Here is a 13,890-nt window from a genome sequence, read left to right as displayed (position 1 = left end):
TGACCAATTTTTTAATCCATTCTCGTATCCCCCATTAAAGAACTGCAACATTATCACTGGCTCCCCTTTAAAGAAGTGCTAACCAAGGCTACATTTTAAAGACCAGAAGAGGCGAGAACTCTTAGAATGTCGGTTTTGCTGGTGGTATGTAATACTTAAACGTGCAAAGCTAAATATTGTGAATGCCAGGAGTAAATAATAAGTGAGTTTAAGAAACTGGTGCCATTTTGGTTTCTATTCAGACCTCGCCTATGTTAACAGTAGGTGATATGGAGCCAAAATGACAGACAACAGACTGCAGTTTCATAGACTTCTCTGCTCTGTAAACATGAGCAGTCCGTAGGTTTGGAAACAGGCCATTTTGTATGCAGAGCTGGGCCTGTTAAAGATAAGGGGAGTAGCCAAGACAGCGGACACAGGATCACAGTTTCACTGGTGAAGGTTTACAGAGCAGAGGGATTACTGCCTGACTGTATATTCAAATGTGCAAAGCTAGAGATAATGATGTCTTCGCCACAAACACAAGTTGAAATGTGTATAGCTTGGAATCACAGTAAAAGTACAACATTGTGTGTGTGTCTGGGTGTGCAAAAAAAAAAATACCTGTACAAATTGCAAATGTGTCAGACTATAAACTATGATATATACAACTATGGATATTGAAACTTAGGGGGAAACGCTGGTGCCACTGTACAAAATATAATAAAAGTATGGCTATTGAAACTCAGTGGAAGTGTCTGAATCATTGCTGGTGCCACTCAGCGTTGTAACCAGAGCTGACATTCTACCTAGGTCAAACTGAGGTTTCAAGCTGTAGCTGGCAGTATTTATATGACTGTTTGGTTTTTATTATTCAATCTCGAAATCTGTTACACGGCAAACCAACAGAGAAAATGAAGGAGTCTTTTGTACTTTATCAGAATTTTTACATGAGCATCAGCACTGATAATGCAAAATAACAACCGAGGACACGACCTCGGTACCCTCATAGCTAGTTATGGCCATGGTGCCACTGCACTGTAATATGTAAAACTGAAGATTTAAACTCAGGGGGACTGTCTGAATCATTGCTGGAGCCACTGCTGTCATTTTCAAGCCGCCTTACTTCAGGAATTCAGTCTTATCAGAAGCAGATGCAGTGGTTGAAACGGAGGGGTTAAGTTGTGTACTGGTGAATAATGATCTGTTATTAGACATGTAAGAAATGCAGTATTAGGAAAATGCAGGGGATGTAAAGTGCAGTATCTCATGAGAAGGGTTGAATGTCCACACACTTGTAACTAGAGCAGTGGAGCTGCTTATTCTGATTATATGTACAGGTAACAGTTCTGTAAAGCATGTAAAGACATACAGCACTACTTTGGATCAGGGTTATTAAAGGAGCCCTAACCAATGCTTTAAAATCGTCTATTATTTTGCTGATAATCTTTGTTGATTGATTTATTTTACAGTAATGCAGGATATGCAGCGGTGATGGCCGTATTCTTCGTTCCTTCATACTTCTGCAAGGAGCAAGCCTGTCCCAGTATATAAGTACACTGTTTACAAAGAATAGAACTCAACGACAGACTCATAAAAATGTTGTCAGACTCTTTTGAACTGAATCATCTTACTTATAAAAAACACAATTTAAATAGGAGTGAATAAGTTGGTATAAAAATGGCAGGTGAATCAGTACTATGGCAGATTAATCAATCCCATGGTATACAATACACCCTATTGAAAAGCTGTGGCTTCAAATCTTTTTTTCAGACACTGTTGCTTGCATGTAGATGATTAATAACTCTGACCACAAGAGGGAGTCTGAAGTTATCTGAAGACCAGCCTTGAAGCAGAGGAAAAGGCTAAAATGGAGGCGGGACTATGTAGTAACCTATAGGGATGTTGTGGACACAGAATGGCAGTTTCCACTAGTCGAGCCTGTACGATCTGCAGTGACCATTGTTTTCAGATTTACAAGTAGACAAGTTTACAATGCAGTCCAGGGACGGTCCCCCTGCAGTGCTATACAATGCATTAATGATACCCAGCTGTGTCTGAGCAGGGTGTATGTGTGAGCTGATCAAATCAAAGCTGTGAGTTTCATAACATCATGAAGGACATTGTCACTCTTCCTTTCAAAACCCCTTTATTCTACACAAAGAAATACACAACAAAAACTTCAGTACAGAAGTAATGTCAGGACAAAGCATCAGTTCCCTGCAGGGGGCAGGAGACCAGGGACAGGCAGTCCCTTCACCAGCCCTGCACAGCCAGCTGGACACATGAAATTCCTTTCATGCACAAATTATTGAAAATAGCACATTTTAAGTAGTTTTGGTGACATTTTTTTTTTCCTTGGCATTTTTTCCATTGCTGTTGGAATCAGAAGCTGGTCCACAGTGGCAGAATTGCTTGGTAAATGAGTTTGAAGAAGGCCACCAAACATCGTTATGGGATACATTCCTGCCTACTGGTAGGTGTCACTGAGCTCCTATGTCAAAGCTGCCGATAGGACCCCTCCCCCCAGTGACGTCCTCGGTCCCGCCTCCTGAGGGCACTTAACCGTCACACAGGGGAAGAATCGTCCTCTTTCGCTTCTCACACTGGTAACTCTGTGTTGCATTGAGCACTGTCTTCTTATAAAAAGTGTCGCATAAGCTACTACTAGTTCCCCTGCTCTTTGTGCTGAAAGCTGGCATCGCTGCTTTCCCTGAATCAGTAGCTTAAAAATTCGTAGTCTTTTTTTTCTGTTTCTGACTTTAAACACCTACACACTCAGCGTGTTTCTGTCTGTACGTCTTAGTACGGTAAGTATTCTTGTTAAGAATTGTGTGTGTTTTCACCCCTTCTTTCTTCGGAGTGCACTATTACTCCACGGGACTGGGCTTGCCTTGTTCCCGTTGTCAAGTTTGCCCACCAACCGCCTGCAGGCCATGGTTGGGCCTTGTTTTGATTGTAGCTGAACGCATACCCATACTCATGTAGAGCGCTACCTGCTCCGCTGTTGCCGGACACAGCTATATACTCCTCACCGAGGTTTTTCTCGTTGTTGTGTTGAGATGTAAACGGGCTGCGCAGGCCTTCACCTTGGTGTAGGTCGCTCAAATCAATAGACAGAGTGATCTCCCCCATCTGTCCTGTAATATTAAACTGTTTTTTGTATTTTAACACTCTGTGTGTAAGTCAATCGCCCGCCGCGGTTTCGGCCCTGTCCCCCTGTTGTACGTTACGTGCTGCTCAGGTGTGTGACCACGTGGTCAGGGTAGGCACCGCGCACAGCCCCGGTGTTTTTTAATACTGCTGTGCATAAGACTCTGCCCGTGCTCCTTCGGTACCACGATGTGCACGCTGCCCATTGTCTCACTGTACCGATACAGGCTAGCGCTGGTGCTGCACGGTACGAGGTGCACGTGGTGCCTGGCGCTGCACGGTACTCTGTGCAAGTGGTGGACATTATACCCGGTGCTCGGTGCATGCGGTGCGCACTGTATCTGGCGCTAGTGTGGGAATGCGGTGCTGCATGGTACACGTTGCACATAGTCCAGGCTAGACACCCTTCTCCAGCCACTATGCTGTGTTACTCTTTTTCTGTGTAACAACCTGCATCACTTGTGATTGCAGCCTACTTAAACCTCACAGCGCTAGTTGTTTGATGTTCCCTCTGCTATTGAAGTTTAAAAGAAAGAGACGCGAGATCCTCCATCGGACCCCGGCTCTGCCGTGCTCCACTGTAGAGTTGACTCTGCTGGACTGTCTCAGCTGCCTACTCAGCGCGCCATTTTAATTGGGTGTGTATATATGTATTTTCTATACGGCTTTCAGTTTAAAGTTTTGCTGCGCCCGTTGTTGTGTTGCATACGCCGGCTTGGTCAGCCCGTCTGTATGTGTATTCGTTTCTTACTGCCGTGCAGTTAGAAATAAGTAATAATAAGTGGGATTCCTCCACGGGAACCAAGCTCTGCTGTGTCCCGCTGTTGAGTCGAATCCGTCAGCTTGTTCGAGCACTCCCACTCTGCGCTACCGTGGTGACTTATTTTACCCTTGTGTGTGTGTATGTGTTTTTCTCTATTGCCTTGCAGTTTGAAAAGAAAAAGTAGTAGCAGCGAGATTCCTCTACTGAGACCTAGCTCTGCAGGGTCCCGCTGTTGAGTTGAATCAGCAGGTTTATTTTAACCTGCCTATTGGCGTGCTTGGTCACCCGCCTAGCATGGGGAATGCGTCACTTTGTTCCTGCATAACACGCCGCAGCTCCTTGAGCCTGTGCTCCACTCTGGCATATGTTATGCGCTGCCACGTGGTGTGACTGCACGCGGTCCAGGTTATTGCCGCTCTGCACCATGGTGCAGCACAGTGCGCTCCCCTGTACTGCTCTCCTGATTGCCTACCGCAGTCACTCAAGCTATGTATCCACCCCGGGTTGTGTTGACTTCATGTCCATGCCTCGGTGCTTTGGGCCACAGCATGTTGATAACACTCTGTTTCCCCAGTGCTCTGTGCACCAGTAGTGTTTTCTACCTCACTCACTGCCCTCGGTGCTTCTGCACCCTTGGGGCCTAAGTGCTTCAATACATGGCTGAGCCGTATAGTGACTTGTCAGGCTGTTGGCTCCTTACCCCTGCACGTTTCAAGTGCATTGGTGCCACCCTCACTCCATTGCGGCGGCAAGTGATCAGTGTAATGGAATGATCAGGAAGGAGCGGTGGCCCACACAGCTATTTGTGATGAAGCATCTGGTTGAGACTGGGTCTTCCCTTAATGATGCTAGAGCCAATTAATAGTAAGCTCACCTGTCGGATGACAGAGTAGCAGCTCTCCAGCACCAACTCTCCCTGTTTTGAAATGGATCGAGGGTGTCACTTGTGCCATAGCAATATCAGCATTTGGATGGGTTTACTGTGCATGTGCCCACTGCAAGCGTGGCTCAATGTGTTCAGGTTGCATCCCAAACGTGGCAGGCACCGTTGGCTGACAGTGTGTCTCGTGTGTTGACGACCCTGCGCTGGTTGAGGGTTCTCTCTCACCTGCGCCAAGGAGTCCGAATGGGGGTGGTTTATACCCGCAAGATAGTGACGACTGACGCCTCCAACTCGGGTTGGGGCACGGTCTGCGAAGGCAGAGGAGTCAGTGGACCCTGGTCGGGCCGCCGGATGTCCCTGCATATCAACATATTGGGGCTGCAAGTGGTGTTCCTTGCCCTCCAGTACTTCTTGCCCATGGTGGCATATGTCAACCACCAGGGTGGCCTTCGGTCCCCGGGGTTGCACTGCCTAGCCTTCAGGTTGCTGATTTGGGCCCAACAGAACTTGCTGTCCCTTCGGGCGACGCATGTTACAGGTGTGGGGAATCAAGCAGCGGACCTCCTCTTGAGGGCCCGATCCCTTCGGAGTGGCGGCTGCACCCTCAGGTGGTGGAGCGCATTTGGGAATGTTTTGGGAAGGCACAGGTTGATCTCTTCGCCTCGGTGTAGATGACACACTGCCCCCTATGGTAATCCCTCCACCGCTGAAACAGTCCAGGTTTACAGTAGGTAAACTAGCGTTATTGTGTTTGAACCAATTAAATCTGTGTCTTCTGCAGTCTTCAAGCCTGAGGCCCAACAGCATTGTGTTTAAGCATTGTGTTTAATCATTGTGTTTTAGTTGTTAGCAATGAAAGCGTGCAAATGCACTGACATCTTGTGCCTCCATGTCCATTGATCAGCGGTTTATCGATTCACTGCACTGCATTCTCTCTGTACATGCTATATCATGTTATAGTAAAGGTATTGCATGCATCGTGATACAAGACCAGAAGCATAGCACAGCTCATTGCACTTCCCTCCTGCAGCACTAAACTCAGACCCAGCCAGCCTTGCAGAGCCACACTCAAAGCACTCGCAGTACATATTATACAGCAACAGTCAACAGATTGAAAAAACATCTATTAATGCTAAGATATTTATGTAGTTCACTATTTTAGCATCCTTATAAAACAGTGTAATAAAGCACAGTAAAAGCATGGTAAAACATATATAAAAAACATACTAACCCTTTGTAACAAGGGAGGTCTGTGCTGACTGTTTGGTGCATGCATGGTACTTTAGGAAGGGGACAGCAGCCTCGTAGATCCGTCTGTCAGTCATGGCAGTGACACAGAGAGATGGGGAAGAGGGTGTGTCGCTTTCCCTCTCTCTGAGTGGCTAAGAGGTGGGCCTTGGGGGATTGCTGACCCTATAAGATAACACTCTGTTGTTCCCTCAGCCTGCCCCTCTAAAATGAAATGAGCCAGCTGGCAGAAGCTGTGCTGCTGTTCCGAGCACGGCTGGAGAAGAACGAGCACCACAGCAAATTATTAAAAAGAAAAGGATCTTTAGTAGAGATGAAAAACTTGGACAGAACCCCGAACAGTACACATGGGTTGAGGGAACGGGTGAGCGTAGGACATAGACTCTGGCTGTGTGGATAGCGATGGTCGGGGTGACGCTGCCAAGTGCAGCATCTTTATTTTGTAGTTTTATTACTGTTTTATTTTCCCTTTTTCTTTCGCATTTTGTTTTCATTATTCTTTAGGGGCACCCGTGAGTGCGCCAGTGTATACCTGTGTTGGTAATCCTGTGGTCCTGACTACCGTTGCCGGTATCCACGACACAGACAACATCGCCCTCTGCAGGTTAATAGAAAATAAAGACTAAAAGGAAAATAATGGGCACCTGTGTGGTGTTGCAAAGAAACCTTTTGTCTCTGTGTGTGTCAGTGAACTGCCCAGCACCCTTCCACACCCTTACAAAAGTTCTGCATAGTAAATGCATAGCAAAGTGTAATAAAGCACAATGGAAGCATTGTAAAGCACAGAGAGGTATGGTAAAGCATATTAACAAATTAAACACAGTAAACTAACCATTATAAAAGTTTCCGATGGTAAAAGTATAGTAACATGTAACATGAGAAATGTTTGTCTGCTACTTTTATTTGTATGGAATAATATGTTATTTGGTATTCTTGTGTGTAAACTTTACATGGGCTTGAAAACAACTTAGCAGAGAGAGAGAAAGAGGGAAAATTGTAAGCTTTACTTTGTCTGTTTGTTTGCAGACAGAGAGAATTAAAAACCTGCGGAGGGAGAGATGTTCCTCTGAGACCTCCCCCAGTCATAGAACCTGATCCTGGGACAGGACATTCTTTCTTTATTTCTTTTGGACCTGAAGCTTGTTGGGAGAGGGTCATGTGAATTGGAATTTTTCTATATAAATTCACATTTGCATTTGTTGACAAGGTGCACCCCTCCTCCAGGTATCCTCTGTGGGTTAGTTTGCTGTAGGCCTGGGTGTGCTCTTTGCTCAGCGCTCTGTGCTCTTTGCTCTGCACTCAGTGTACTGTGCTCTGCACTCTGCTCTCAGTGTTCTGCGCTCTGTGCTCTTCTTTCAGTGCTCTGATCTCAGTGTTCTGTGCTCTGTGCTTTGTGCTCTGCTTTCAGTGCTCTATGCTCTCAGTGCTCTGTGCTCTGTGCTCTGCTCTCAGTGCTCTGCACTCTGCGCTCTGTGCCTGTGCTCTGCGTTATGTGCTCTGCTCTCAGTGCTCTGCGCTCCTCTTTCAGTGCTCTGCACTCTGTGCTCTGCGCTCTGTGCTCTGCTCTCAGTGCTGCTCTCTGTGCTCTGTTCTCTGCTCCCAGCGCTCTGCACTCTGTGATCTGCACTCTGCTCTCAGTGCTCTGTGCTCAGCGCTCTGTGCTCTGCACTGTCAGTGCTCTGTGCTTTTCATTCTGTACTCTGTGCTCTGTGCTCTGCTCTCAGTGCTCTGCTCTCGGTGCTCTGCTCTCTGTGCTCTGCTCTCGGTGCTCTGTTTTCTGCTCTGCACTCTGTGCTTTGCTCTCGGTGCTCTGTGCTCTGCTCTGTTCTGCATGCTGTGCTCTGCTTTCAGTGCTCTGTGCTCTGCGCTCAGTGATGTGCTCTCAGTGCTCTGTGCTCTGCTCTCTGTGCTCTCCTCTCAGTGCTCTGTGCTTTGCACTCTGTGCTCTGCTCTCAGTGCTCTGTGCTCTGCTCTCAGTGCTCTGTGCTCTTTGCTCTGCTCTCAGTGCTCTGCTTTCAGTGCTCTGTGCTCTCTGCTCATCTCTCAGTGCTCTGTGCTCTGCTCTCTGTGCTCTGCTCTCAGTGCTGTTTTCTGCTCTGCGCTCTGTTCTCAGTGCTCTGCTCTGTGCTCTGCTCTCAGTGCTCTGTACTCTGCGCTCTGCTCTTTGTTCTGCACGCTGTGCTCTGCTCTCAGTGCTCTGTGCTCTTTACTCTCAGTGTTCTGTGCTCAACACTCTGTGCTCTGTACTGTCAGTGCTCTGCTGTCAGTGCTCTGTACTCTGCGCTCTGCTCTCTGTGCTGTATGCTCTGTGCTCTGCTCTCTGCACTCTGCTCTCAGTGCTTTGTTTTCTGCTCTGCTCTGCTATCAGTACTCTGTGCTCTGCGCTCAGTGATGTGCTCTCAGTTCTCTGTGCTCTGCTTTCAGTACTATGTGCTATGTGCTCTTTGCTCTGCTCTCAGTGCTCTGCTTTCAGTGCTCTGTGCTCTCTGCTCAGCTCTCAGTGCTCTGTGCTCTGTTCTCTATGCTCTGTTCTCAGTGTTCTGTGCTCAACACTCTGTGCTCTGTACTGTCAGTGCTCTGCTGTCAGTGCTCTGTACTCTGAGCTCTGCTCTCTGTGCTCTATACTCTATGCTCTGCTCTCAGTGCTTTGTGCTCTGCTCTCTGTGCTCTGCTCTCAGTGCTGTTTTCTGCTCTGCACTCTGTTCTCAGTGCTCTGTACTCTGCGCTCTGCTCTTTGTTCTGCACGCTGTGCTCTGCTCTCAGTGCTCTGTGCTCTTTGCTCTCAGTGTTCTGTGCTCAACACTCTGTGCTCTGTACTGTCAGTGCTCTGCTGTCAGTGCTCTGTACTCTGCTCTCTGTGCTGTATGCTCTGTGCTCTGCTCTCTGCACTCTGCTCTCAGTGCTCTGTTTTCTGCTCTGCTCTGCTCTCAGTGCTCTGTGCTCTGCGCTCAGTGATGTGCTCTCAGTTCTCTGTGCTCTGCTTTCAGTACTCTGTGCTATGTGCTCTGCTCTCTGTGCTCTCCTCTCAGTGCTCTGTGCTTTGCACTCTGTGCTCTGCTCTCAGTGCTCTGTGTTGTCTGTGCTCTGTGCTCTGCTCTCAGTGCTCTGTGTTGTCTGTGCTCTGTGGTGTGCGCTCAGTGCTGCGCTCTCAGTGCTCTGTGCTCTGCTCTCTGTGCTCTGCTTTCATTGGTCTGCGTTCTGTGCTCTGCGCTCTGCTTTCAGTGGTCTGCGTTCTGTGCTCTGCGCTCTGCTCTCAGTGCTCTGATCTCTGCTCTGTGCTCTGCACTCTGTGATCTGCACTCAACGCTCTGTGCTCTGTGCTTTGCGTTCTGCGCTCTGCTCACTGCACTCTGCTCTGTGCTCTGCGCTCTGCTCACTGCCCTCTGCGTTTTGCGTTCTACTCACTGTGCTCTGCTCTCTGCGTTCTGCACTCTGCTTACTGCACTCTCTGCTCTCTGCTGTTTGCTCTCTGCTCTCTTTTCCATGGTGGTGTTTCTAGGTTGTTGTGTTGCTGGTGCTGTCTGTGTTTGTGAGTTCAGTTTCTGAGGTGCTGCCCTGTATCGCTGTGCAGAGCTCAGTTTACACCAGCAGACCCTCTGCAGTGATACCACACTGTGCTAAATACTAAAATACTAATAAGCAATGTGTGGGTGGGTGCGTATGTATGTATGCATGTATGTATGTATGTATGTACGTATGTACAGTGCCTTGAAAAAGTATTCAGCCCTGTCACAAAGACGGTCGGAGTGGGGGACGTAAGACCAGAAACAGGAACCAGGAAATAAAAGACAGAGAGGTGCAGTTGGGTGGAGCTGAGTGCTTGCTTGAGCTCAACATTTAATGAAAGAACAGAACGGTAAATAAAAAAGCTGTAACAAACAAAAACACACAGGACACGGCATATTCGCCAAAACAAAATAGACTACACAGACAAACACGATGAGCAGATATTTTTAACGATTATTATTATTACTATGATTATTACCTCTGTCTCCAATCCCGTTCTCCACTCACCGAACACATAACCCGAGTGAGTGAAAACATGCTGCTTTTATACAGCTGTACCGAGACTCGATTGCAAATCAGTCATTCAATTGGAGTCGCGGTACAACTGCACGTGAATTAATAAAGTGCAATTCCCCGTGCTCACATATTATTATTTTTTACTTGCACGTGAAGTGCTGTGCAATCCTCGTTCCTTTATACAAATATACATTTTCGTCACAATTTAATATATTTCAAATTCTGAATCTGAGACTCATAAATGTGAAAAAGGGATGGGGGCTGAATACTTTTTCAAGGCACTGTATGTATGTATGTAAATAAGACTCCCATTGCATAGCAGTTTCACCAATTCCAGGTTTTACAACAAGCTCGATCAGCCACAGTGTACAGATAACAAGGTCAGGTATTTCTTGTTAAACTTGTAATAAACCCAGGAATGGATCAAACTGCTATGCAATGGGCGTCTTATTTCCATCCCTGTGTAAGTGTGTGTGTATCTACTGTATGTGTCTTGAGATAAATTGATATCTCAATAAAAACATGTTTTTGTTTTTCATTGTTAGACACAAGCACTATTAATTAGTGATCCCAGGGTATGGTTCATTTTCTCAGTGCTGAAAAGGTTCAATATTTTAGTATGAATAGATTTATTTTGAGTTTCTTCAGTGTTGCTGTATAAATGCAAACATGAGCGCCAAGCTTGAAAACACCACCACTGACTGCTGTGTGTTCGTATAGTACTTCAATACAGTAATACAAATAATTACTATATGCTTGGCCTTCAGGCTATAAAATGCAAGAAGGTAATGCACCCACTGCTACACTAGAACGTTCAATATATTACTCTCTACAGCTAAAATATAAATCCTATACCTTATAGCATGCGTCTATATAAACAAGATATTAAATTCAGATATATGCTTACATTCTAGTATATGGAAGTGTAGTATAGGATATATTGAAAAATAAGAACTAGCTTCAAAAGGCAGAAATTTGACTTTGACCAAACAGCAATCAGTTTTTCAGAGCTCCTCAGAGCATGGACCTCACAGCTTGTAGTTAGCTACAAGTTGCTCTACACTACACATTGGTTTTAATATGATTTTCCCTCCATTGAATACATCAGGAGTCCCAGTTAAATCTGATCATCAATCTGCTTTGCCACTTCCTATCTTTGAGTTAATTATATTTTCTAGAAGGATCCGATCAACTCTGTTTTCAGAATTAACTGAATGTGAGCTCGTTTCACTATCTTCCACTCCTCCTTTCCCTAAAAATGAGGTGAACTGGAGTTCACAGGGTCCTTGCTACCAAATACAATACAAGTATATGTGTATATATGAGATATGTTTTTAATATGTAACAGTAGCTCTATTTAATCATATTAACCTGGGTGAAAAATATATGTCCCTCGTACCCGCATATTATGTTACCTTTTCAGTGTTGTCAATGGGTCAGTTTAACTTCATATACAAATGTGTGTTAAATTGTAGAACAAAAACACAGTGGGAGTTTATCACAAGCCTTTGGATAAGCATATGGTGGTTAGGTAAGTTATTTCCATTTAAATTTAAGCTATAATAAAACATGTTAAATATAATAGTCTTATATTAACTTGTACCATGCTTGTACTAAAAAGGACTTATCTCTGTTTTTTAAGTTGCCTGCACCAGCAGGTTTCCACACACCTTGTTTAATTGCTAATGTTTAATTGCTACTGTTTTAATTAATATGAAACTCCGTTGTAAGCACTTTTCCAAATTCACAGTATGAAGTCATTTTTTGGCCGATTCAAGAGTCGCCTGGACCGATATCTTTTCAGATAATAGGAAAAAAAAGCATACATCCTAACTTTTATGACTAAGCTCTCATTATTTTCTTATAATATAATGAGATACATACTCTTGTCTTTCTTAAAGAACTTTTCGTTGGTTATTATTCGGTTTGCTCAACTAGCTGCTGAAGCGGAACAGCGAGGATGGAGAGTCCGAGTTTACCCAGTGGAGGTGGGTTGTCGAGGATTTGTGGCACACTCTACAACCTGGTTTCTCAGAGATGTCGGGTTCAGTGGCCAAGAGTTGTGTCGCACAGTGAAGAACTTATCTGAAGCAGCAGGAAGGAGCAGCAACTGGCTGTGGTTGAAACGGAAAGATTCTGGCTGGGGATCTCAAGCACAATAGAAAGAAAGCAACACTAATGTACGGGTAAGTAAGCTCCGTGGGCTGAACTGAGTGGGGTGATGCTGGGAGGCCAGAATCACTATTGAGTCCTCTTGAGGTGTGGTGGGCTAGTCGATGAAACACTGAGGACAGAAGGTGCCCACTTGAAGACCCCAGAGATGTACCCTACTTAGCTCAATCCTGCACTGTGGTTGATCCCCGGTGCCAGCATCACAGCCGTTACGTGTGCTGATGCCCTTGGGAGGCAAAATAAGCTGATCCCTGGAGCCAGCATTACATTTCAGCCATCAACACCAGACAGAAGGATATCTGCCTATCTACCTAAAGAAACTTAAATGGATGGAGATGCAGATGGACCACATTAGTTTACAGTAAAGCTACGTCTTTGTGCTTATCTTGCCGAAAGCCAAGTTCAAACGTGTAGCTAGTGTAGCTGGCAACAAGGGAAAGACCTTGTGACAGCATGGAGAGACAGCTGACAGGAGGAAAGAGATCCCATTGGAGCTGGCAAGGGTTAACTACCCTGGTCGGTGGTACCCAGCTCTGTTTTCAAAGGTAAACAGGATGCTGGAGACACCCACCCAAGGCTTCTAAGAAATTAAAATGAAAAATACCCCTAGTGTCTGCAAGAGCGGGGGTGGGAGATGACTCAACATTGGATAACACGGTTAACGACTTAGGAACGGAAAAGGATATGAGAATGGAGAATACTTCACAAAAGACTAGTTTGAGATCTGCAGTTAGCAAAGACATGGAACTCCAGGTTTGTGTCTGCGGCTGGAGCAAGGCGACAACGGTCAGGGGTTTGAAGATTCATCAAGGGAGAATGAAATGATTGAAGGAGAAGAGACAAGGGCCTCGCATTGATCAGTACTTCTTACGAAGTCAGTCAAGTCAGTTGAATGAAATCCAGTGACAGGAAGCAAATCACAGTTCACAGGATATCAGCACCCCTGTCATAGACATGAGGAGGGCTTGCGTGAGTACAGCTAGTGATGAACCTAATGATCCTTGCAAACCCGGTCAGACGAACCAGCTTAAGAGAAAAAAGAATCTCAACGGACACAAGCCTGGAGTTAAATGGCCAAGAGCTTGTTAGAAAACTGAGTGGGACAGTAAACAACTGTTTTACTTTGAAAAGCTTAAGTGGAACAGTTGAAAAGAAGCTGGAAAAATTTGGGGACGTCATCATCTACAAATGCATATGGTTCAGTGCCACATGAACTTCTTTGGGCAGCATTTGATTTTTTTCAGCGTACCGATGACAATAATGAATTTAGTGAAAGCTTTGGAGATTTGCAATTTAGTTTTTCAACTTCAGAATTCAACACGTCATGGCAATGCCTAGAAGTTGGAATAATTGCAGGATGTACCCTTTCTCCACTGGCTTTTACCATGGCAGTGGAAGTAATTATTAGGGCATCAAAATGGCCACTGACTGTGTATGAGGTTTCCTTGACAACAGTTGAGAAGCTGGAAGCTTTAATCAGTTCACACGTTAGGAAATGGTTAGGAGTTCTGCGCTGCCTCAGCAGTGTGGGACTTTACGGTAAAGGAATACTGCAGCTAAAAAAAAAAAAGCGCTTTGGTGCTCATGGTTGAGTCTTTGCTTTGAAATGCACTACCCAGCAGAGGAAACCTACAGGAACTGCTGAATTTATCCTGAAATCATGTGAATA

Source organism: Polyodon spathula, chromosome 21, assembly GCF_017654505.1.
Source record: "Polyodon spathula isolate WHYD16114869_AA chromosome 21, ASM1765450v1, whole genome shotgun sequence".
Taxonomy (NCBI): Eukaryota; Metazoa; Chordata; class Actinopteri; order Acipenseriformes; family Polyodontidae; genus Polyodon; species Polyodon spathula.
The sequence above is the reverse complement of the archived record's forward strand: the minus strand, read 5'-3'. Positions refer to the sequence as shown.